Source organism: Amyelois transitella, chromosome 22, assembly GCF_032362555.1.
Source record: "Amyelois transitella isolate CPQ chromosome 22, ilAmyTran1.1, whole genome shotgun sequence".
In the NCBI taxonomy this organism is placed as follows: Eukaryota; Metazoa; Arthropoda; class Insecta; order Lepidoptera; family Pyralidae; genus Amyelois; species Amyelois transitella.
This window is the reverse complement of record NC_083525.1, coordinates 2,736,736-2,761,828: the sequence shown is the minus strand read 5'-3', so window position 1 is coordinate 2,761,828 and position 25,093 is coordinate 2,736,736. Positions and strand designations below refer to the sequence as shown.

The following is a 25,093-nucleotide window of genomic DNA, read 5'->3' as shown; positions in this document are numbered from 1 at the left end:
TATAAACACTTTTATGAGATACACTAATTGTGCGAACACAGCGGCTGTGACTCTTACTATAGAGTGAGAATCTTCGTTAGAGCATTCAATAAAGATAATAGTTTTATTATTAATAGTAAGTTTAATATTTTAAAAATAAAAGTGTTCGTGTTTAATATTTTAAAAGTAATTTATTATTTTTATTTCCAATTTTAAGATGCATCACGAAATTTGAAAAGCAGAATTTACTTTTTTTATTTATAGTAGAATTTATTTATGCGTATTAAACAATAGTAAAAAAGTAATTTTACTATTATTTTTATGTTTTGTTTAGATTCAAGTCTTCTGAAAAAAAATATTTTATAGGTATCTAACATCTATAAATGTATACAAACCTTATTTATTTAATTTTATTCTGTAGGTATTATGCATGTGTCTGACACAATAAAGTCAGTCTTTGTTGACCTTTTCATCAGTAATTAGTGCTAATAAACAATATGATCGAAAACCGAACTTCTGATAAACCTGATTGACATGATACCCTAGGGAACAAAATTTAAATTATAATATTTGTAATTTGTAATTTAGAATAGTTTTTTTTTAATATTAAATAATTAATATTAGTTTATATTAATTTTAGTTTCAATTTGAATTATCTATACTTTAGTAAATAATTTATTTGTATTATCAATATGTATCCAATATCAATTGTCATGAACTTTGGAGGGTAGCTCGGCTATTATTTATTTGAACCTATACATTAACGTTTTATATATTTTATTTAAAACATAATTGTAAATTTTCGGTAATTTATTGTGGTGCAACAAAAAGACTATTATATTTTATGTTATTATTTTTTCTGTGTAAACTGAACGCGCTCTACAACTATACTGTCACTCTAACACTATGACAGAGAACGCTTACAGTTGGGACATTGTGAGAAACGATTCATAGATAAATACTAGCGTTTCCGTGTCTGCCCCGTTACCTACAATTAAGTTTAACATGTCGGAATTGTCCTTTGCTCTGTGCAACGGTAACAGCTCATTGTTAAGTTCAAAGAACATTATTTTAATCTCTGGAAGGGAATCGTACTACATATACTTATATTATAAAATTCTCGTGTCACAATGTTCGTTTCGTTCCCGTACTCCTCCAAAACGGCTTGACCGATTCTCATGAAATTTTGTGGGCATATTGAGTAGGTCTGAGAATCGAACAACATCTATTTTTATACCCCTTAGTGATAAGAGTTGTCCACCCTTAACATTTTATTTTAACTAGAAATTACTTAAAAAATATTTATATGGCAAAATAACGTTTGCCGGGTCAGCTAGTATTATTATAAATGTGAAAACTTGTGAGTATGGGTTAATGTATGTTTATTTTTTTACTGTTTGAGTGGGATAGCCTAAACCAACATATCTTGGTTAAATCGGAGACGTCCTAGCAAAAGGTCTGGTCATGAGTACCTACCCGAAACCGATGAGCTTGCATGAAGAGAATTATGAATGTGGATGAAGCTAAAGAAGTTTGCGGGGAACTTGGCAGGTGAAAGATGTGGTCTCCGCTTACCCCTCCGGGAAAGTTTTTAATGCCGAATCTACTAAGGAGATTTAGATGAAACTTCACAGTAATATAGCGCAGGGAATAGTAGACGTCATTATTTGTTTGTATTTTTTGCTATTTAACAGCCGTTAAAACATTACGGTTAAAAAAAACAATTAACAAAAACTATTTTGTCACGCCGTAAAATCTTATCTTAATCATGACCCTCGATCATATTTCTGATGATCGAAGTTTTCCTTTCAAACATAAAACGTAGGTAATCATCTAAATTGTATAAAAACATATAGCAGTAGTTATCCTAAGGCTTACTCCATAAACCTTGTTAAGTCGAGGTGATTGCCGATTAAGGAAAGCCGGGACATTGACAAGACGGCCTTAGACTCTTCCGAGTGATAAAAATGTGAGTCAGTTTCCGTTCTTCTGTATTTGGCTTTAAAAATGAGGAAAATAAATAAATAAATATATATATATATATATATATATATATATATACGGGACGAATTACACTGATTAAGTTAGCCTCGAAGTAAGTTCAGAGTTAAAATCAGAGTAAAATAATAATAAGTGAGGATCTGCCCAACCTGTGTGGGATAAAGACATCATATATCACTACAAATTACTGTCTGTATTATATGAGCCAATCTCGGAAAGTTGTGGATGGATTTTTTCCCGTTTGAAATATTAGGTTTCTGAAGAAGGTATATATGTAGGTATATCTTTAATTGCTACCGAGTGGGTCGCTGGTGTATGCATAAATAAATAGGAGACACCTAAGAACGTGCAGACAACACTCTTCCTACTACTATTATAAAGGCGAAAGTTTGTATGGATGTATGGATGTTTGTTACTCTTTCACGCAAAAACAACTGAACCGATTACGTTGAAATTTGGTATGTAGGTAGCTGAAGACCCAAAATAACATATAGGCTACTTTTTATCCCGGAGTTACCGCGGGATTGATTCCATGCGGCCGCAGTCGCGGGCGGTCTTTAGTGGAACATAATAATAAATATATCCGGGTGTTACTTGAAAAGAGATAATTATTTTAACCCACCGCAGATGGAGTTGCGTTTATTGATGAAACGCATAATCACCAGATCTAATTTGTCAAACCTTATATAATTTGAAAGCTCAAATCGAAGGAGCTCTCCTCAAAAATTTACTCTTTTGTATTGTTCTTTTTTTCAGTTTTACCGGAATCTATTTCAAAATAAATCTCTAAGAATAGATCATGATCATGATAACATTCCGTATTCAATTACAATAGATCATGTAACTGAATTACGTCACAATGCAAAGAATGGAAGAAAGGTGTAATTTGTTATATGTATGGTAGATACGTTCGTTTTGTTAGCACAGATATCCACATTGAAGATTAATGGACCATGTGGAGGGTTATTGACCAGCGAATAACAAAAGCTGGTTATCTAAATGTGCATATGATTATAACCAGTTTTGGCAATTTAAGGAATACTTTCTTAATACCGCAGTCATAATTATTTATTCAATAGGTAATGTTAATTTATGAACAATCGATTTGTCTTTAAGATTCAAAGCACTTCATAGATTTGGATCATCTTTAAAGGAGCAACTAGGAAGCCATTTAAATGAATCATTCTCTAAATCAGCCGTTGTTTTCTATTAGTCGAGGAAAAACATTAAAAAAACGTATTACAAATAATTGAAAACTTCCTTTTTTTAAATTGGTTAAAACCCTCACAAGCTACAGTCTCGGAAAAGGGCACGCATAAGGTCAATTACAAAGGACAAAATTTTAAATGACCTGGTCTATAGGTACGTGGTTTATATATCTTCCGTCACCATCTTTGGAGGCAAGGTCAGACAAGGTCAAGGAATATGTTTTTCCTGACTTGACGTTTACAAGTATGTTACAGAAATAAATAAGACCTATTAATAACCTCGTCCAGTTTGTATGTTTTGCGATTTATTTTTACCGCACACTGTAAACATGTTTTTTGATCTTACGGTACGGGAAAACATCGTGAGGAAACCTTCACATTCAAGCGACGGGATGTGTAACCATGATCTAGTAAAGATATAGGTTACCCTGCAAACATTGCTGAGGTCAGATGGGAGTCGTGTAAAAACCTGACTCACCCTATACATGATCCATGGTCAAGAATGTATGAGTGAAGGTCCCAAGAACCCAAGTCTCCTCTCCGAATTGGAAGAAGGATGTTGGACCCAGGACTGCAGCAGAAGTTTAATATTATTGTAAAGCTTAATTACTTAAATTAACTTAAGTTTGTTTGTTTGTTTGTAATATATTAATTGCATAGAAATTTACACAGTAACAAGAAAATAGTACCTACATAGAAACAAATTTAATTGCAACTCTTTTAGGGAACTTAACACGCGGACTGAGTCGCGGGTGAAACCTAGTTTATTTATATACTGACACCGAAAATGTAACTGTTAATAAGGTAAATTTAATTAAGAGGGCACTAAAAATAATCTGTTCAGAAATCTCTAGAAAGGTGGCTTTCGCGACATCGTCTGGAAACTAAAGAGATATTCCTGGGAAACATATACAATTCTTATTGTATGTTCTACCAACTTAGTTTTGCTGTTAGCGAGAATAGTTTGAACTCTAACACGAATTAAATAAGGTCGTATTTGTAAGACGGAACTTAGTAAGTTTGTAACGCAAGTGTGTCTGTGTCGCGCTTAGGTTATGTGTGATTAAGTTGACACGCTTTCGATTGACTCTTTAGATAAATTTGTGATAATTTATGTCGTTTTTTTTTCCTCTTAATCTACTACTGAGCTACAAAGATAAGATCTTACCTCTCGATTTGACGTCCTGAGTTCCAATGCCCGGTCAAGCTTTAAAAATTTTATTAATTAAACGTATTTTCTGGAAAAGTATACTAAATTCTCTCTACTACTAATACTACTAATATATGTATATTCCGAATGACAGCTAGCTCAATAATATACACATGTATTAATGATGATGTACTCTTAATGATTCTGTCGTCAGAAGAAAGAAAATATAGTTACGTTAATTTTTAAAATATGATAGATATCATAAAAAATACAAAAATAGAAAGTGATTTTTTAAATTAGAAATAATAAGCCAGCCTCGTTTTGGCGATACGCGGGAGTGCGACTGCGCATTTGTCTTATTAGCACTCAATAAATAGGGACGCCTATCACACCGAACTGTAACAAAGCATATAACTTTTAGTATGTTCTCTATACTAAGCTAAATTTTGACTTAAGAACGTACTGCCTTAGGTAAGAATAGTTACTACGATTACGTACGATTGCCTTTTATCAAGCCAAATGTTTGTCTTATGCTGAGTGCCGTGTAGTTCCAATACAAAAAAGAATAGAACCACTCCATCTCTTTTCCATGGATGTCATAAAAGGCGACTCAGGGCTTACAAACTTGAGACTCTTTTTTAGGCGATGGGCTAGCAACCTGTCACTATTTGAATCTCAATTCTATCACTAAGCCAAATAGCTGAAAGTGGCCATTCAGCCTTTTCAAGACTGTTGGCTCTGTCTACCCCGCAAAGGATATAGACGTAACCATATGTGTGTAAGGTTTGTCCTATGCTTTATTAAAATTTATACAAATTCTAAGGGAATAAGAAATGCTGTGATTTATTTTAATTTAGTAGGTAGTTACGATAGAATTTTTATAGAATGACAGGAATAGGAAATGGAATGTTTAAATGGTTTCGTAACATTCGAAAAGGCATAAGTTGACTTAAAAAATATACAACGGGAGTTTCGATGTATTCTCTGCCTACTCCTCTGGGAAAGAGGCGTTTTTTAAATACATACATACATAAAATCACGCCTCTTTCCCGGAGGGGTAGGCAGAGACTACCTCTTTCCACTTGCCACGATCTCTGCATATTTCCTTTAGAAATATATTTTCTTAAGTTTTTTTAATAAACGTACGTAATACAAATTCAAAAGATATACTTAAACAATCTGTGTGACATACAGCCGGCGCGGACGCACCGCCGGGCTCTTCCACTTTTACTTATATCGAGAAAGTTTTCATATGATACTCACATAATATTATCTACTTTATCATCTTATAGTTAGGGTTGAAAATAAATGGTTAAATAATTATTGCGGTGTTATTAGCGCCTTCTATAGATAGTTATATTGTTCAGGTTGGTGCATAAGTATTTTTTTTTTGTATTTTATTGACATTCCCATGGATGTCCTAAAAGGCTACTAAGGAATAGGCTTTTACACTTGGGATTCTTCTTTTAGGCGATGGGCTAGCAACCTGTCAATATTTCAATCTCAATTCTTTCATTAAGCCAAACAGCTGAACTAGTCTACCCCGCAAAGGATATAGACGTGATTATATTTATGAATGTATGTATAGAACACAGGTTAATATTTTGCAGAGAATGCCCCGAACGATTCACAAAACATATTAAAGAATAGATTCATGGAGATAGGTTTAGTGGTTTTGTCATGAAAAACAGCAAACAAACACGCCATAATATATGTCATGGAATTAAAATTATCAACTGAAACTTACAGGAACCAGGAAGGGCCTGAGAATTGCCTAAGCTTGCGTGAGATTACGAAATCCAACTCTCCCACGGGGCCCGAAGTCTGCCGTTAAGCTATTATTTACGAAGACCCCGTATTTATTGCATTTTCTCAGCAGGAATTTGGCTCTGTAATTTTGCCAGATTATCATCATGATTTAGACGGGTTTTGAAGCAGAAACTAAATAAAATGTGATCTAGTTGAATTGGGATTTGGCTGATAACAATAATATATGCCTTATGGTTCTCGGCACTTTAGGACCACTCCGTCGCTTTCTTATAGATGTCGTAAAAGGCGAATAAGCTTCCGCAATGGTCTGCCAGCGATAATAAATCATTGATCTTGTTATTATATGCACCTTGATCAAATCGGAGACGTTCTAGCAAAAGGTCTCGTCAAGAGTACCAGGAACCGACGAGCTTTCATTAAAAGAGTTATGAATGTGGATTAAGTGAATGAACTAGGTATGCAGGGATCGTGGAAAGATATGGTCTCTGCCTACCCCTCCAAGAAACAGGCGTGATTTATGTATGTTCAGTAAGCTTTTCCCTACTCTTTTGACTCGACGATCCTCTACTTAACTGAAAATGTACTAGTGTTTTAAATAGGAAATTTGAGTTTCAGTTATCTTAACCCGCCTGAAGGGAAGCAATCAAGTCTAAGGTTGTGCACGCAAGCTTATAATGCCTATATCACACAACCGAAATACGAATAACAGCTCAAAATACACAATTCAATCCAGGAAACATCAGTTAAATCTATACAAATCGCTCCCACAGTAGTCATGTATATTACAGCGTTTTGCCACACGAGGCTCGCCGAGCTTCGTATATGCCTAATGCGCATGAATGAATCTGATATTTGACGCATTACCAACGGGAAGTGTATGTGGGAACTGAAATGGTGATTTGTGGGATAAGGAAATAGATTTGTTACGTGTGGTCCCTCTATTTTATTGCCTTTTCTGAGATATATAACTGTCTGAAAGTCGTAATTTGTTTATTTTTGCATCCTTAATATTTTTTTCAACTAGATATATCACTTTTTCCTTGTGTGTGTGGTATTACCAGAAGAATGAAATTATTTAATCTAACACTTATACACAATCTTAATCTCAATTAGATTTTATGTCATTCGGCATAGCGTTGTCATCGAGTCTTTTCGTGACTATAGGCTCTGTTTACCTCGTTAAAGATGCCTCACGTTAAACATGTATGAATAAATACAAAAGAAGGAGGTAAAGATGTAGCTGTGTTTAATGTTGTATTACACGACGACGAATCCACGATTAAATACAATGTTAGTTATTCATTTACATCAATCAGCATACAATGCTAGGAAGGACGATGTAAAATAAATCATTAATTAATTAATTATTAATCTTCCCATCAATAACTTGCCATAAATAACTTGAAGACCCTGCGAAAACACACCTATTATGCATATCGATGAAAAATATAGTTTTTTTTTTTTTACAAACTAAAATTGAATTACTAAAATTACAGTCACTGCATAGCATCAACATGCGGGAGTGTGCCCAGAAGGCAGGCAGCATTGCCAATTTGAATGGCAATGCTGCCAAATAAAATATAGTGAAATGCAATCTCTTATATTTTTTATCGTCTTTCTCCAGGTTTTTAGTCCCGGCTTAAAAGATTCCTTCATCACTGTATTAAATTGTACTTAAAAACACAGAAGCCACGATCATAAGCTTGCATTTATGTACTTAAGAAAGATAACCTTATCCATACTAATCCCTACTAGTATTTTATATGCGAAAGTAAGTTTATTTGTTTGTTTAAAGTTAGTTTGTTACCTCTTCACGCGTTATCTACTGAATCCATTTTCTTGAAATTTTGCCTACATATATTTCGGAGTCTGGAGAAGGACATACTTATTAATACGTGCTTTTCTTCATGGTAATATTCAAAGTACCTGCATTCCAAAAACCTGCATTCTTTTGTAGGTGGCGTTAAATTCGCGCGGGCGATATTGCGAGATAGTACATCTATGAATTCCTTAGTTTACATCTGACAATATAATGTCTCGGTCAGCGACTTTAAGACAAAAAGTGATGACTTAACAATAGTACTGCAAAAACGTTTGATTGTGTTGATGGGAATGAATCAATTGGAAATTAAAATTACCCATACTCTCAAGTTGGTCAAGGAACGCTGATTGGCGGTTGAAACTCCCCACTATTAGTAATTCTATGGTTTAAAAAACTATAATGATTAATCCGTGACGATAAATGTCATTAATTATTTAAGTGCCAATACGGGACAGATAGATTTAGATACATACGTTATAATCACGTCTTATGGGGTAGACCGAGCCAACAGTCTCGCAAAGACTGAAAGGGAAAAGACGTTTAGCTGTATGATTTAATGATGGTTTCAAATAGTGACAGGTTGCTAGCCCACCGCTCAAAATAATCTCAAGTTTATTAGCCTCCTAGGTCGCCTTTTACGACAACCATAGGAAAGACATTGAGTTCTATTCTAAAGTGCCGGAAACCACAAAAGTAGTTTCATAGAAAAAACATAATTTATTACGCCTTCAGTTTAATTATACGTCTCACTTCGATATTTATATCTAACATATAAAAAAAATTATTTCCACATTCATTTCGATTTAACATGGGCCAATCATCATTACACAGCAATGATCGATCCTATTGATCGAATAAAAAAAAAAGCCGTGGTACAATGAGCCGATTTCTTTCGCCTACTGTGTTAGATAAAGATTAGTTTTTCTCTATGGCTTCGACAAAGAGTGAAAATGAAAGTGTAACTTTTTGCCACACTTCACTTTCTTAGGTGCGATGCCAATACTGTGTTGATATAGAGCTTGTAGCCTTTGTGACGATTTAATAGCGATTTTAACCAGCAAAAAGTCAGGCAAGAGTGGAGAGCTAAGGAGGAGAGAAGATAAGAAGGGAGAGAAAAGAAGTTGTTCTTATAAATATGTGTACCTACAAGAGTAACTAAGAGTAAACCAACGAGCATTTGTATCGTGGAAAGTAGAAGAGATTATCATTCAATTTTACTTACTTAGTGCCATGCAAACTTTCTTAAAAGTAGGGCAAAGAAACTAATAAATTATTTTTTATGGTTTTGTCACATTATATGCTTTTTTGAAAACCCAACGGCTGAGAATTGGTGATTTGATTTTAACGTGAACTGATAAGGTTCTAATTTGCTCGTCTGTTGAAAACCTAGGAGTCCCGTTTACCCGCCCCGCTGGCTCTTGTTACCATAACTCTTGGATAAATTATTTAAAATATCAATGGGATTTTAATAGACGTGGTAGTGATTTCTTTTTGATAATTTGTGATAATTTCCCATCATCCACTATCCTAAACAGACCATCAAACAATGGAACAGCAAACATAACTTCCGTCAGGATCCGATTTAGTCGTACAATAAGTTACTGCGCATCGTTCGGAATATTAAATATATTTACTGCACAATGGTGCATCATCTGGCCTTGCAATAAAATATGATTCATGTAGCATTGTCTGTTTGATGATCATCAATGACCGATGATGACGCGATGGTAATTTCGTACGTTTATAATAGGACAGGTCAAAACAAGATCCAATATGGTTTAGGTTCCACTGCAAAGGTTAGTCCGGAGATGCTTCGTGTAAAAACCTGACTTATTCAAAACAGTATACTTGTCATGTGAGCACCTAGAATTCCTCTCCAGAGTGGACTAGACAAAGTAGCAGGAGAAAAAGTGGAAAGCGGGCCAGGATCCAGGCACGAAATTATAGTGGTGAACGGCGCAACTGGGACACGCAAAGATGAGATGAAATAAGAGAGAGAGAGAAACAATTAAGACATTAGGACAAAAAAGAGGTAAGATTATTATCACGTAGGTATTAATAGCGCTAAGAAGGTGGACTTATTTTTCCTGATAGCTCTCAAGTGACGTTTATAAAACGTAAATTACAAGCTCAACAGTTAATGTTTTTGTACATCATTTGTACGTGTCATACAAATTTTTCATTGTAAACAATGTTTCCGCTTGAAGATTTGTAGAAATAATCGTGTACTCGTGCGGTGTCTCGTGCGACACGCGAACTTTTCACAAATACTCCATTAATAGAAGTGCTATCAAGCAAACAATTCATTTTCTTTTCAAATTTAATACTTTTATCACACTCAAAAGCCTAAATTTGAATTTGTAAAATGTCTTTTTTTAATATATAAAGCTAAGATTTTGATTGGTTATTTATTGAAAAGAAACCAAATAGATTAGTCAGGATTTTGCACGAAGAGACTCAGACAACTTTGTTTGTAGAGGAACGTATCTCACATTGGATCATGGTTACACAAGCAATTGCCTGAATGAGCAGGTTTTCTAAAGGTACATACACACATACATACCATCACGCCTGTTTCCCATTGGGGTAGGCAGAGACTATGGAATTCCAATTGCTACGATCCTAACAGACCTCTCTCGCTTCCTCTACACTCATTACTCTTTTAATGCATATTCGACGATTACGAGTACTCCTAACATCTCCCTTTTTCAAGACATTCTCAAGATATTTACTCACATCGTAAAAGCATCAAGTTAGCAGGCAAACTATTGTAGGTATATAACTCTGAAAAGATTTTGTACTTTTGTCACACTTTTCTGACTACCACCTTAAGCGTTCGACCACTGACGGTCATTTCGTCAGTTCGCTGTTGTTCTTCACATGTTTGTTTACTCACATGCTAAGAACGAGTAAAACCAGTCTTTTAATACAATTCCTACTTTCATTTCATCATTTACAAAATTTATTAACAACAGATTGAAAAATTATTCTGTTTCTTTTAGTCTAAGGGCTATTTTCATCAATTTATTTCTAGACCTATTAAACAAATATGATGGTTATTTTATAAATACATACCTAAAATCACGCCTATTTCTCGGAGGGGTAGGTAGAGACCACATCTTGCCACAATCCCTACATACATCTTTCTCTTCATCCACATTCTTAACTCTCATAATACAGGCTCCGATTATTCGTATAATAATCTCTAAGTAAATAATCTCTATTTCATATTAAATCATATTTTTTTAAGTTTAATGGATATAGAAAGAGTCTGCAATACTGTCAAGAGTCCCGACAAAACGCCTATTAAGGAAATCTTAATTTTTTCATTAATAAGTACACTTAAAGTCTTCTCGTTGGGTTTGGGGTTTAAAAGAAGTTTTAATACAATTAGACATGACTCTAGAGTAGTCTAATCCCACACTTTCATCTCATTAATTGCGATTAAGTCGCCTGTAAACTTAACCATTGTTTTTATACAAATTGAGGGAACCTTTCATAATTTAACATTGAGTAATTTTATTTTTCTTTTTTGTTTATTGTTTATATAAACACACTTTCTCGCATGTTTACTTTTACGATTTTTTTGTTTAAGTTGAAAGTAAATAATTAAGTAAAGTAGAACTTGATGGAATGTTATACGAATGATGAAAAAAAAGCACATTTTACTCAAAACCATTGGTTTAAACCTGTTACCAGCATAAAGTACAAATAAACAAAGATAAAAAAAATGTGCATTATGAAATCCTTATACATATTATATCGACAAAGTAATCAAATAAAAAACGTGCTGATTACTTTTGAATAAAGAATCACGCACAGATTGGGCGATTATGTTCGATTATCGAAAATCGATTATTAGTCGATTTCGACACACCATTGTACATAATGATAATCGCGAAATACACCGTAATTGACAACTACATATGACCTGTATGCATTGCAATATCATAAGCAAATTTATGTGTACGCTTTTATGTGTAATTACTATACTCTATGCTAATTTCGTCGTAATATTGTCTTAAGAGTCACGATCACGAGTCACGCCATAATATATATTCATATAATCTTACTTGTATAATTACTATTGTTAAACTGGTAAATGAAATAATGAAATATATAAATTTGACTAAAGCGTGATAAGTATATAAGAACATAGTATATATTTTTATATAAATTCGAATTTATCATTTTAATTCCGTGTCTATTTAAAAAAAATATTAACTTCATATTGTAACCATATTCTATATTTCAGCTATCTCGAACATTATGATGTAACGATGATGATATTACAATGACTATAGATATAGATAATAGGATTGAAGTTATTTATTCTAACTATGGTTCTGTTTACTTTATTAACAGTATCACTTAGATACTGTTAAGAAAGAATTACACCACTGGATTCAGTTATCTAGGTTTATTTACATACTTACTAATCTTATTGGAATAATTTCAAATGAATATGGAACGATACATATGTGTCGATCAATCTTATTTCAAAACATACTCTATATTTATTTCAACAAATAATAGAACGACGTAATGTGATACTACAAACCGAATATCGAATAACAGCTGTAACATTAAACTCAACAGAACTATTTCACCACATCACTTATGTGTTTGAGTAACGGACAATGATATTTTTCTAAATATGAAAAAAAAACGGTTATTCCAAGTGCAGGTCGCATACTCGTATCTAGATAGACGCAGATCTAGAATAACTACATTAATACTAACTTTTAACCAACCAAGAAGCATCAAAATTGGCCGAGAAATCGTGTTACAAACACAAAAATACTCATTTACTCAAGTCGGCTAAAAAAGAACTCTTCTTTGTCTCATTATTTTTAAATCAAAAATTAATTCGTATATTGTTGAAAAACACATGAAGATAGCTACTTACATAACAGTGTATAATGTTCATGTAATGATTAACGTTCTCGTCTTCACGTCTGTTTTGTGGATCTTACAATCTCATACCTGAAACAAATACAAAATAAACTTTATTGCGTTTGTCTTTTTAACCGAGACGTGGTAATAACACAATCATTTGGGCTTGCTGTTTATCAAAAGTGTGGTAACACTAACAGAGCACTGCAGGTACTAGGGCGCGGAAGTCTGCGCCTTGATTAAAAAAAAATTTAAAAGTATTTAGAGGGAATCGGCCATCTTCTTAGACACCGTTCTTTTTTGAAAATTTCGTTTTGGCCAAGGATACAAGCGCTTTTAGGCTACCTATTCATAATTCAACAATTATTAAAAGAGTATGTAACATAGAGCTTTGGTTGTTTGTGTTATGGAAGTTTATAATTATTTATCTCCAACAGTCATTTGTCTACGAACATTATTTTTTAAAGTAATGTACTGGCCATGTACTGTCATTGTTTGCGTACCAACTCGTAAGTGAGTATGTTTTAAAAACAAAAATATGACCGAATTGAAATTACATAATTAGTGAGAGGTTTCTGTAACAGAATTCTAATTACCAATCGCAATAAAATAAAACAAGAATATATCTAGGTCTACTCAAGATGTTGATCACCTAAATGTCTAAATGAAATTGCTTTTATGAAAGTTATTGGTTCCAGATTTTTCGCGGTAGTTAGATCTGTCTGCTCCATCTACCCCATATGGGATAAAGTCGTGAGTAATAAATGTACATGTACGCCACGTCGAGCAGGTTTAGCGGATTTGGCGGATTTTCTGATAAGTATAAAAAAAATATTTTACATGCAAAATACAAATACGTTAAAATTTCATCAGAAATGAAGTTAAAAAGTTATTTTTTGTCTGTTCTTGGTTTTAATTATGTACCTTATTTAAAGAATTCAGGCCAGTATCCGTTCAAAATGAAATGTAACACAGTTTCATAAAAAGGCGTAACCAACAACTATTATCTTACCTAATAATAAACTAGCTCTCAACAACATTATACTAGTTCTTTTCCGGGAATCTGTTCCTATGTAATTTTTTTAAATCTTTGAATAATCTGAGTAGTGTCATATGCTTCTCATCCCGCGCAAGAGGGAAAGGCTAATGAAATTGGAAATCTTCTTTAAATCGCTTTAAAGAAGATAAGAATTCCATCAGTAAGCCATTCAACTAAAGCCTTTGACTTTACAGATTCTGTCCAATTGAAAAATGACAAAAACATAACACAGCAAGTATACAAGGCTTGTCAACACTTAACCTCTATGGTTACGTTTAAAACCACGTATCTACAAAAGTGCAAGTGTTATCGTAATATTATCGGAAGTGAATACTTGTATAATAACTAGGCAATTTTCCACACAAACGACTGTGCTGTTTCCGTACACAATTTCTGTTTGCACACCATTGGCTGCCAATTATATAGAGAAACGATTAGTTTTAATTATTGGGGAAATGCATATCTGTAGGATTGTGTAACATTTCTTGCATATGTTAATCTATATCTGCTATACTGACTGAATGGTACAGTATATATCTATATATACTGCACCATTCAGTCTTCAAGGCTGAATGCTCTGTCTACCCCGCAAGGGTAGATGTCACTGATACATATGTGTATACATAATAATAATGCGGGGTCTTTCTATTTCCAAGTTGTCAAACTTATCCTACAGTCTTACAGCACCCTACCCTTAGCCGACTTTGCATGAAGAAAGTAATGAATGTGGATGAAGCGATAGCATGCTTGTAATTTTGACCGTGGCAAATAGAAAGATGTAGTCTCTGCCTCCAAAGAGGCTTGATTTGTGTTCGTGTATGTACATACAGCCATCAAAAAGTAAACACAACACTTCATATGAACGCCCCATCAACTTGCTTTCACTAGTATGATAGATGAGCAGCACCTTGGTTTCCTTTGTTCTTATGTAATGTAATTATGTTGGTATGTCTATAACGTGTGATAACGCGTTTGTTACGTATTATTTTCTTAATATTATTATAAACCCTTTAAGTAATAAGGTCGCCTTTTTCTGCTATGTTTTTAATAAGCACATGATTGTGAATTTAATGTTATTTATTGCGGTGCAGTAATGAGTTATAGTATTGTTTTGTATAAACCGGAAAGAGGATCTAATTGAGGTAAAAGATGGCGTGATTTACTTAGTAATTTTCTTTTAAGCTACACGCATATACATATAATCATGTCATTATCCCTTACGGAGTAGACAGAGCCAACTGTGTGAACTGAAAGGACGCGTTTACCTGTATGGCTTAAAGATGGAATTGACATGCATAAAGTAACAGATTGCATCGTCCAAAAGAAAAATCCCAAGTTTATTAGCCTTTCCTACACAAATCGGATGAAATAATGAGTTATTTAGACTCGAAAGAAATTGAATGATCCTCAATAAATATAATACATGCAAAAGTAAATCCTACGCAGGGATCGTGGCAATTGGAAGATAGTCTCTGCCTACCCCTCCGGGAAAGAGGTCATATGTATTTATAGACATTTTACAAGTCCGGCACCCAGTCCCAAGAATGTCGCTCAAAATTGTATAACAAATTTTATGTAACGCGGCTTTCATATTGAAAGTTCACTTGTTATGGGTGTGCGTTTTAATTAATCGAAGAAAAATGGTCAGTAATTACATACCGTTAACTGAATCAATAAATCATGATCTTAGCTTTGTAAAAGTCTCGTTGTATGCATATTTAGAACAAGCCATTGTACGCGATTTTGTACGCGTGGAAGAGAAGTTCACCATTTTTTTTCCTGGCCAATATCTTATCTCTACACCCAGCAATTAGTGATGTTTGTTAATTGACAATAATTCTCATGTTATTTATGATTCAATTAGTCTCCTTGTTTATATAAGAGTATTTTTTACTTCAATAGATTTATTGGGTTTACGGTCGTTTTGTCAAAGAAACTATAAAAATAAACACGGCCCTTTAGAATATCGAGTGTTGCCCGTTATATAATTTAATAAACGCTATATCTCAACGAACCTAGACATGCTGACATCGATGGAAAAAGCGAAATAATTACTTTAGTAGAGGCGACAACAGGTTCTGCGCTAATCGCCTTTCAATAAAACATTGGATTTAATGTATAGAATAAACTTGTCATAATATTTTACCAACATTGAGACATAATTAAATGATAAAGTTAAATTGATGTAGGCGAAATTGGAAGCTTTATTAATTTAAGTTGAAATAAATGAAGATTGTCCAAAAATATTGTAATTAATCATGCTTTCCAGGCATTTATATTTTGTAAAGTAAAAATCGCAGTTATTGGAATGATGTAGCCGCCAACCAACATGGCACAGACAACTGGATTTTTAACCATGATACAATATGTTTTATAGGTTCCCATGCAAAGGTTTTAAACGGGTCAGACGGACTTGCTTACAGATAAGAAGTTGGATACAGTAGAGAAACCTCACTTAATCCTGGATCAAGATCAAAGTCCTGTAGGACCTCACGCTTCTCTCCAGAGAGATTACGCAGCCGATACTATAAGCTTCCGGCCTATGTACCCATTTATATTAAAAAGTAAGCTTCCTATAACAAACAAAGGTTATCTATCAAAAAAAAATACACAGGCTCCCAAAATTTTAACATTTCTACATCAACTATTTTCACGTAATGACAACTCCATTCACTAAACTCCATGTTCATAGTTATAACTAGAATTTAATAACGATGAAAGTTAGTGAACATCAATACCGATAGTCAGGCTTTCATTTTGTCTTTTGCTTTAATTTAATTATTTATAAGGTTTAATTATTTATCAATTGAAGACAAACTCTGAATTCGAGATCAGAAAATAAGGGGATGTAGAATTTATCTAGGTATTATTCCATACTAAAATTATAGATGTACCTACACTGAACCAAGGAGATAGTTTTAACATTGATTAATAGAAGGTTAGAAGTTATCTAAATACAGATAAGGCCAGTAAACCTTGATCTTTAATGGAAAACGCATCCATTACTCGTTTATGAATTGATTCAAAGCTGACAATCTCTAGTATGTCATCATTTTGACCAATCATCAGACGCAGATGACCACCAGCATAATTTTCAATATAATTTCAATTAAATTAAACTTTAAAACATAGTCTAGTCAAGCTGATTCAACTAAATACTCTATACTAACCATAAGTATCATAATTAAAACCTCCGATTGGAAACTTATAACTATGATCAATATATTTTTAAAACCTAAAGTTGATTTGTATTATGAGTAAATTATTTTCGATTACAACTTTTTTACTATAGTATAAAATGAAATAAGTAATAAAAGTTTTTCTATTATATCAGCAATAATCATCGATATTGTAATAATTGATACATATATGGTATCATGACAATTAAATTCGTATAATAAAAACACATACATAATGTGTATGCTGTACCAGCGCACGTGTGGAAGTTTCCACAGCTTTCGTTCCAGGAACTTTAGCAAAAAGCTCAATCAAGCCATACTTGTAACAGCCAACTATCACTTGATTAGAAATCAGGATCGGTTGAGATACTGCCCTTAAATTTTATATCTGTAAAAAATATACCGTGAGTAAAAGATACAAGTATTCTTTTGGTTTTTTTAAAGTTTTGCAATTTTGGAACCATAAGAGTGAAGCATACAAAACAGACAGAGATGGTACAAATACGGACTTATCGCTAATGCAATCTCTTCCAAAAATGCCATAATTCTTTAAAATTAATCATAAAAATATGTGCCGTGTGGTTCCCGGCACTATTACAAAAAAGAATAGGACCACTCCATCTCATTCCCATGGATGTCGTAAAAGGCGACTAAGGGATAGGCTTATTAACTTAGGATTCCTCTTTTAGGCGATGGGCTAGCAACCTGTCACTATTTGAATCTCGGTTCTATCATTAAGCCAAATAGCTGAACGTGGCCATTCAGTCTTTTCAAGACTGTTGGCTCTGTCTACCCCGCAAGGGATATAGACGTGATCATATGTATGTATGTATGTAATCATAAAAATATCTCTTAGAATCTCTTCAGTTCGGCAGGCCTAAAATACATACGAATATATGAATACATAAAATCAAGCGTCTTTCCCAGAAAGGTAGGCAGAGACTACATATTTCCACTTGCTACGATCTTCAAATAGGTATATTCCTTTCGCTTCATCCATATTCATAATTCTCTTCATGCAAGCTCGTCGGTTTCGGGTACTCTTGAAGCAAATGCGTAACCGAATTTCAGCTTTAAAAAAACAAAAGCTTTAAAGAACATAGGAATATCGATGATTTAAATTTAATTTATTTAGTCCTTTTTTGACTCCCTACAAAATCTTTTAAGCTTGTGTAAGTAACTTTGGTTCTATACACCTTCTTATTTAATTGATGGTTGATGATACAAGATTCTTTGACAAATCACATACCTGATTTGTCAAAGCATCACAAAATGTAACAAATAGTATGTATACAGAGTCGGAAGCGGCGAAGTCCCATCAGCTTTCATTTCCACGAACGGCCGCCGGCAAAAACCCGCGCGACGAGACGTCGTGGCGGGTCGGGTGATCTTACTGGGTTTGTTTCCATTACACACGGGTGGAAGGATTTGAAGAGCGTCGCTCGAACTGTGAAGTGAAGCGGTTTTAGGGAGTTGGGGATGTAAACGGGACTAATGCTAAATGAGGGCACACAATGGGAGAGAGGTGACGATTTTTTCCAAATTAACGCCATCGCTTATTAAAGCTAACGGATAAGCTGATATAATGTGATAAGAGAGGGTTTAGCTTAGCCGTGAGATAGCACCGTAACTATTTGAGGTAAGGTGAGTTAGTTTCTTCCATTTTTTCCGTTAATTTGTCCCATCATTAAACGCAATGTAGCCTTGCAGTCTTTTCGTGATTGTTGGCTCTGTATAAAGAAAAAAGACTAGACATTCCTATCCTATTAATGCTTTCCTTTGCGCTATTTATCCTCATCTTTGTTTCAGTAAATATTATAACTGGTTACTCGTTCCGCGTAACAACGGAAACGTACATAAGAAAGTGAAAGGGCGTACAGGTTACCGGCTGTCTTTGATCGCCTGAGGATGCGCGTGCGGTGTGAAGATGCCCTTTTTGTCTGCATAGCTGACGTATTTGCTTGCAGGTTATTCGCAAATCAACATGTTTCTAACTTTAATTTTTCAGGAGTGTGAGTTTGATGTGGTCTCGGAAGCTGGACAGTAAAGACCAATAAACCTGTTCAATAATTTGGCTCTTATGAAAAGTACTGGAAAGTTGGTAGAGCTATGGATTGTAGTGGGATAGTCCTTCTTCTTACTACTACTACTTTACTTTTGCTGAGGAATTTGACCCTTTAAAAGCTGCACTAGACGAATATGCCTATTACCTTTGACGCCTTTTACGACATCCTTGGGAAAGAGATGAAATGGATGGGAACTATCCAGAACGTATTTGTATTTAAAAAAAGAAAATATGTAGATAAGAGAAAATCAAAGAGATCTCTTTGACAAAGCGAACAATTAAGTTTATTCTGACACATATTTTTCTATAAATAACATACATATGTAGATGGGAACTTCTCATAAAAAACTCAAATAGATCAGCAATATTATAGTTATTAGAGAGATAGTAATAATAAGATAATTAATGAAAAAAACCATTATCCATTGATTTAAAAAAAAACAACTAATATCGAAACAGTCTTAAATCCACGAGTACGGAATCGAGTATTAACCAGCAAAAAATAGACCGTCCGTACTAAATACACACCCTGACCATTTTCTATCCGGAATTGACAAAGAATGTCATGTATATGGATGTTATGCATGAGGATCCACCTGCGGGAAAGAGTTAAGTTAGTCATAGGCCAGGTCGCAATTGAAATTGGTACTTTGCATAAGGAACTAAGAAATCTCTGTGCATATGTATGTACCGATGTCTTTAGTCTCCACTGTAACTGACCTTGATTTTCTGGAAGATAAGGTCTCCGAATATATCTCCGGGAAAGAGGCGTGATAAAGTTCCCATTTCTGGTACAGAAAAGGTTTATTTATAGTATTATCCGTAGTTTTAACAACATTTAATGTTTATAAGACTAAGGAGTTATAACCTGCTTCTAGATCTCGTTATCTCAATTCCATCACTAATCCATTCAGCTTGGAGATTTGTGACAGGGCCACCTTGTCAAGCCTATAAAGGACGAAGATGTTATTTGTGAGTTTGTATCTGATTAACTTCAATTTTAATTATATTCTTAAATAAACTATACAAATGATATCGACAAATAAGACTAAAACTGAAAATATACTGCACAATTTACATAACAATTTTCTAAACATCTCGGAGTCAACTACCAATAGTAGTCTTTACAAATATGAAATCTAATTGTTTGTACACAGATAGATTTAGCAAACACCAAGTCACGACCCCACGATTGAACTTTCTCAAATTGGTACTTACAACCTTATGACTTTCGTATCGATTGTAACTAATTCTATTACTTCTGCTTACTACGGCATAACGAGAAAGTGTTATCGTGGTAACAAAGTATTGTGGTGACATCACATCACTAACGACACACATCATCTGTCAATCACAGCGAAGAGTGTGACGCGCTCGGCCAATAGCAGCGAAGAGTCTAAATCGCGATTAAAAAGATTTCCCGGATTGGAGCATAAATACAACTTCCGACTGAACGTTGACGAAGCCGCGGTTCCCCAGGATTAGACCTAGCCTGGCGGAAGATCTTTCCTTTCTTCTAATTTTTTCTACCAATTTTTTCCATCAGCAAGCTCAATGTGGCCTAGTCTTTTCGAGATTGTTGTCGTAAAAAGCGTATAAGGGGCTTATAAAATTGGGATTCCTCTGGTAGGCATGGGCTAGCAACCTGACACTATTTGAATCTCAATTCCATCATGAAGCCATACAGCTGAAAGTTGCCTTTCAGTGTATTCGAGACTGTTAGCTCTGTCTACCCCACAAAGGATATAGACGTGAACGTATGTATGTAAAATGAAGGCCAAAACCATGTTATCCCAAGATACAACTCAACGCAACTGTAAAAGTAACACGAATCTTGCGTGCTCTCAAACTATTACATAAATGCAATCAAAAACTGTTATTCCATTTGTAACATCACCTTAGATGTGGTTATACGACTTATTTAATCTGATTTGATTAAATAAAAAAAATGGCAAAAATAACCCCAAAGTATGTACTAGACTTATGTCATGAGATACTAATTTAGACTCAGGTCAATTTTAAAAAGTTCGTACTTTTTCATTATGCCCTTTCCAGAACTCCAACCTGGAACATTGTATCTCAAAGGCAAGAATACTATTTCCACAGAGGCCGACGATATATAATTCATTCATAAAAATCAAAACATTGTTTTTGACCTCGTTGATTCGCGATATTGACCTAACCTCCTAATTTCCGCTCAAAATGTTGTAACAAGGGTTACAGTCCATTGTCTTATATCCAATTATAAAACTATTATGGCTCGGAACAATTTATATTACGTGTCTATAATAGGTGGTGTCAAGGCAGTGCCGGCGCCTACCCTTATCTAGCACGAAAGCCGTAACTGCTAATTTAGAGTAGATGTGTGTTACATAACTTTGTTGCTCCTGATATAGGCCTAAGCTTGTATTGTACGAGAATGAATGAATACATACCTACATAAAATCACGCCTCTTTCCCGAAAGGGTAGGCAGAGAAATCATCTTTCTACTTGCCACGATCCACGACCCGAAATCAAATAGCTTGTATGAAGTATGCAGGAATGCATTCATGCAAGCTATTTGATTTCGGGTTCTCTCTGACCGTTTGCCAGATTTTCCAGATTTGATCAATTTACGTTCGTCTAGGTCTTTCCACACCAATATTCACTATCCCCTTTTAAATTTCCTTAGTCAACCTGTTTCCATTTATTCTCTCTTTTAAAGGGTTTTTATCCTAACTTCCAGAAAGACATACGTAAAAATCTCATCTGCTTACAGCTTTAACATATATACATACAAAGTCACATCTACATCCCTTGCGGGGAAGACAGAGGCAAAAGTCTTAAAAGGGCCGGAAGGCTGGAATTGAGATTCTAATAGTGACAGGTTGCTAACCCATATCATACGAGAGGAATCAAAAGTTTATAAACCAACCCCTTAGTCGCTTTTTACGACATCCATGAGAAAGATACATTATGGTGTAGTTCTATTCTAAAGTACCGCAAACCACACGACACTGGCAGCTTATGGCTCTTTCAGATATTTCAAAAGCTTTTAAGTGTTCATATGAACTTCGAGCGATTACATGACTTTAAAAAACGTAAAAGATTTTCAAAATGATAAAGGTAGCGTGTGGAAGAAACTTATATCAATAAAACTTGGCAGACGCTCAGGAAAGCCACTCAAAAGTTTTGCTATAACCGTCATACCAACACTTTAGATACTATCTGTCCATAAAAGGTATAAAACACGATATAAACGATTGTATCATGGGGAATAGTTATTAATGCCTATGCTTTTATAGAAGCGTTTCGCACGCAAGCTTATAAGCTGATATATCATTAACTATTAAGAATTAATTCTAAGAAAATTACCTCAACACCGTTCGCAAAAACTATCAGTTAATTCTTATTATGTGCCGTGTGGTTCCCGGCACCAATACAAAAAAGAAAAGGTCCACTCCATCTCTTTCCCATGAATGTTGTAAAAGGCGACTAAGGGATAGGCTTACAAACTTGGGATTCTTTTTTAGGCGATGGCTTAGCAACCTGTCACTATTTGAGTCTCAATTGTATCATTAAGCTAAATAGCTGAACGTGATCATTCAGTCTTTTCAAGACTGTTGGCTATATCTTTCCCGCAAGGGATATAGACTTGACCATATGTATGTATGTATGTAATTCTTATTATGGTTGAACACTCAAAGCCTTAACTCATCGTGCTTGTACATGTTAAAAATCGTTAAATTCTAGTAGACAACTCAATCAAAACTGCATAGCTGAGGTAGACGTAACTATAGCAATACCGATAGGTCATTGACCCGCTTTACGTGCAGTCATGCACTTTAATGGACTATAGACGCACATACATATGTTTTCATAACGAACTTACTTCGAGGCTAACTCAATCTGTGTTATTTGTCCCATAAGTATATATTTATTTATTTGTTCTTTTCTTTCTTCCACTCATTCTTACGAGTATCTAGTCTTCGTCTTTATGAATATTTTGAACTTATAATTTAATTAACGAGCCAACCTTCCCTTTCCAATTTTCTATCATTAGTAAGAATGACATTCAATTAAACGTTAAAATAAAACAGTGTAAGAAATGCAGTTAAGTTTTCATTACATAATCTTACGCCGGATAAGAAAGCGTCATTTAAAAAAAAAAAACAAACTTATTAATCGTTCAAAAAAGATCCAAATTAAATGAATTATCTAATAAATTAATTAGTTATACCAACATTTTCGTTTCCTGCACTATTTGAGTACCGGTTGTGTTTCTACAAACAAATAAAAAAAATAAAAAGTAATAATCTATGATCGCTTTCTCTTTGGTGGACATAGAATATAAATAAATCAGAAATACTTCTCATTCTTGTTCCTTTGGGGTCAAGGGTCCACTTTTGTACATATATCACGTCCGTAATACCTTACGAGGTAGACATATTTTATTCGTATTTTATAATCTTTTTTTTAACATTGTAGGTACCTAGATGTAGCTACTATCCCTTACCTAGAGATATGATCCTTTTAGATGGTTGACTTGATAAAATCTCTCCTAAGGTAAAGTCCGCTGATGTATTACAGTAAAGATAATTTATTAATTTAAGAATTCGATATCAACGATAGGTACCTATTTATGAGTGTCTATTCTGTTCCTTACATGATCATTGCCATAAGGAAACCTGCTGGCGTCTGGAGGGTACTGTAATTTGTCCCACGGGATGTTACGGCAGGTTATGTGGGTCACGGGAACCCACAAACTTGTTATACAACCTATGACTTACGAGCTCTCTCGTAAGGAATGCGTTTTGTCATGTTTGTATTTTAATTGGAGTTTATGAATTAGTTTCGAAGTGCTAGGTAGTTACAGGTCAAATTGGCGTTTAGTACCTGGGCGACCGGTTTGCTGTTTCAAATGACATCAGAAAAACCACAAACAAAATGTTAAATTAAAAGATAAAACAATATTTACGAATGCTGACCACTACTACAAACAGTTCCATATTATTGAAAAATTATACTACCCATCTTATATGGAAAAATCATTTTGGATAAAAATATAAAAAGCCAAAAAGCCCAGATGGACACGGCTAGATCGATTTTTTCAAATTTCAACGAAATGGTTTATGTTACTCGTAACTGTTTCAAACTAAGAGTATACATACATACATATAATCACGTCTATATCCCTTGCGGTAGATAGAGCTTTTTTTGAGATGTTCAGCTGTTTGGCTTACTGATAAAATTAAGATTCATATAAAGTGACAGGTTGCTAGCCCGTCGCCCAAAAGAGGAATCCCAAGTTTATGAGCCTATTCCTAAGTCACCTTTTACGACATGGGAAAGAGATACTATCCTTTCGGGAAAAAAGTCTCTGCCATCACCAGCACATAAGGAAGTATTGTTAACGTTCAAATCTGTTTCACTTGTCTCAATTAGGAGCTCTGCTTTAGTCAAGTTTAACACGAACTTTTAGATATCTACGTATTGAGCAAAAAAAGGTATCTTCTCGGTCAAGGCCATACTACTTACATGTCAACTCATAAATAAATGTAAATAATGTGTTGAAAACATAAAGAGAAATTGCAAAAATGCATACATTGCGATCTTACGAGTATATTTACATATAGGTAAGCACGCTGTTGTGAACTATTTTTTATTACCTTTTTAAGTAGGTACCTATATGTTTTCTTTTGTATTTTGTCTGCCACTAACTTCAAATAAAAATTACCAATTCGACCGTTCACGAGTTATATTATTTCAAAATAATATCTAACCAATTTTATTTCATCTAATTAACCAGCCCACCTTTTCATAACACACAACTCTCTGAAGAGTAGGCAGAGATTAGTTTTCTTGCGTACTTTAGCTTCATACACATTCATCAATCTCTTCATGCAAACTTGTCGGTCTGGGTATTTTTTACTTGATCTTTCACCAGGGTGTCTGGTCCTCGATTTGATCAATGCCTGACCCTTCCAAAGTTCTATTCCTTTGT

At 34.3% G+C, this 25,093-nt stretch overlaps 1 protein-coding gene across 2 annotated transcripts in view; it reads right to left on the bottom strand.

Moving 5' to 3' along the window:
- LOC106137100 (uncharacterized) overlaps positions 1–25,093 on the bottom strand; it is a 70,220-nt gene that overhangs the window by 14,372 nt on the left and 30,755 nt on the right. Inside the window, exon 1 of one of the 2 annotated variants that reach the window (XM_060950692.1) lies at positions 12,840–12,912. The exons of the other annotated variant lie outside the window; for it this stretch is intronic. The gene's annotated coding sequence lies outside the window, so the exon portion shown is untranslated. Of the gene's footprint in view, positions 1–12,839; positions 12,913–25,093 lie in introns of those variants that run through there. 2 annotated transcript variants of the gene reach the window in all.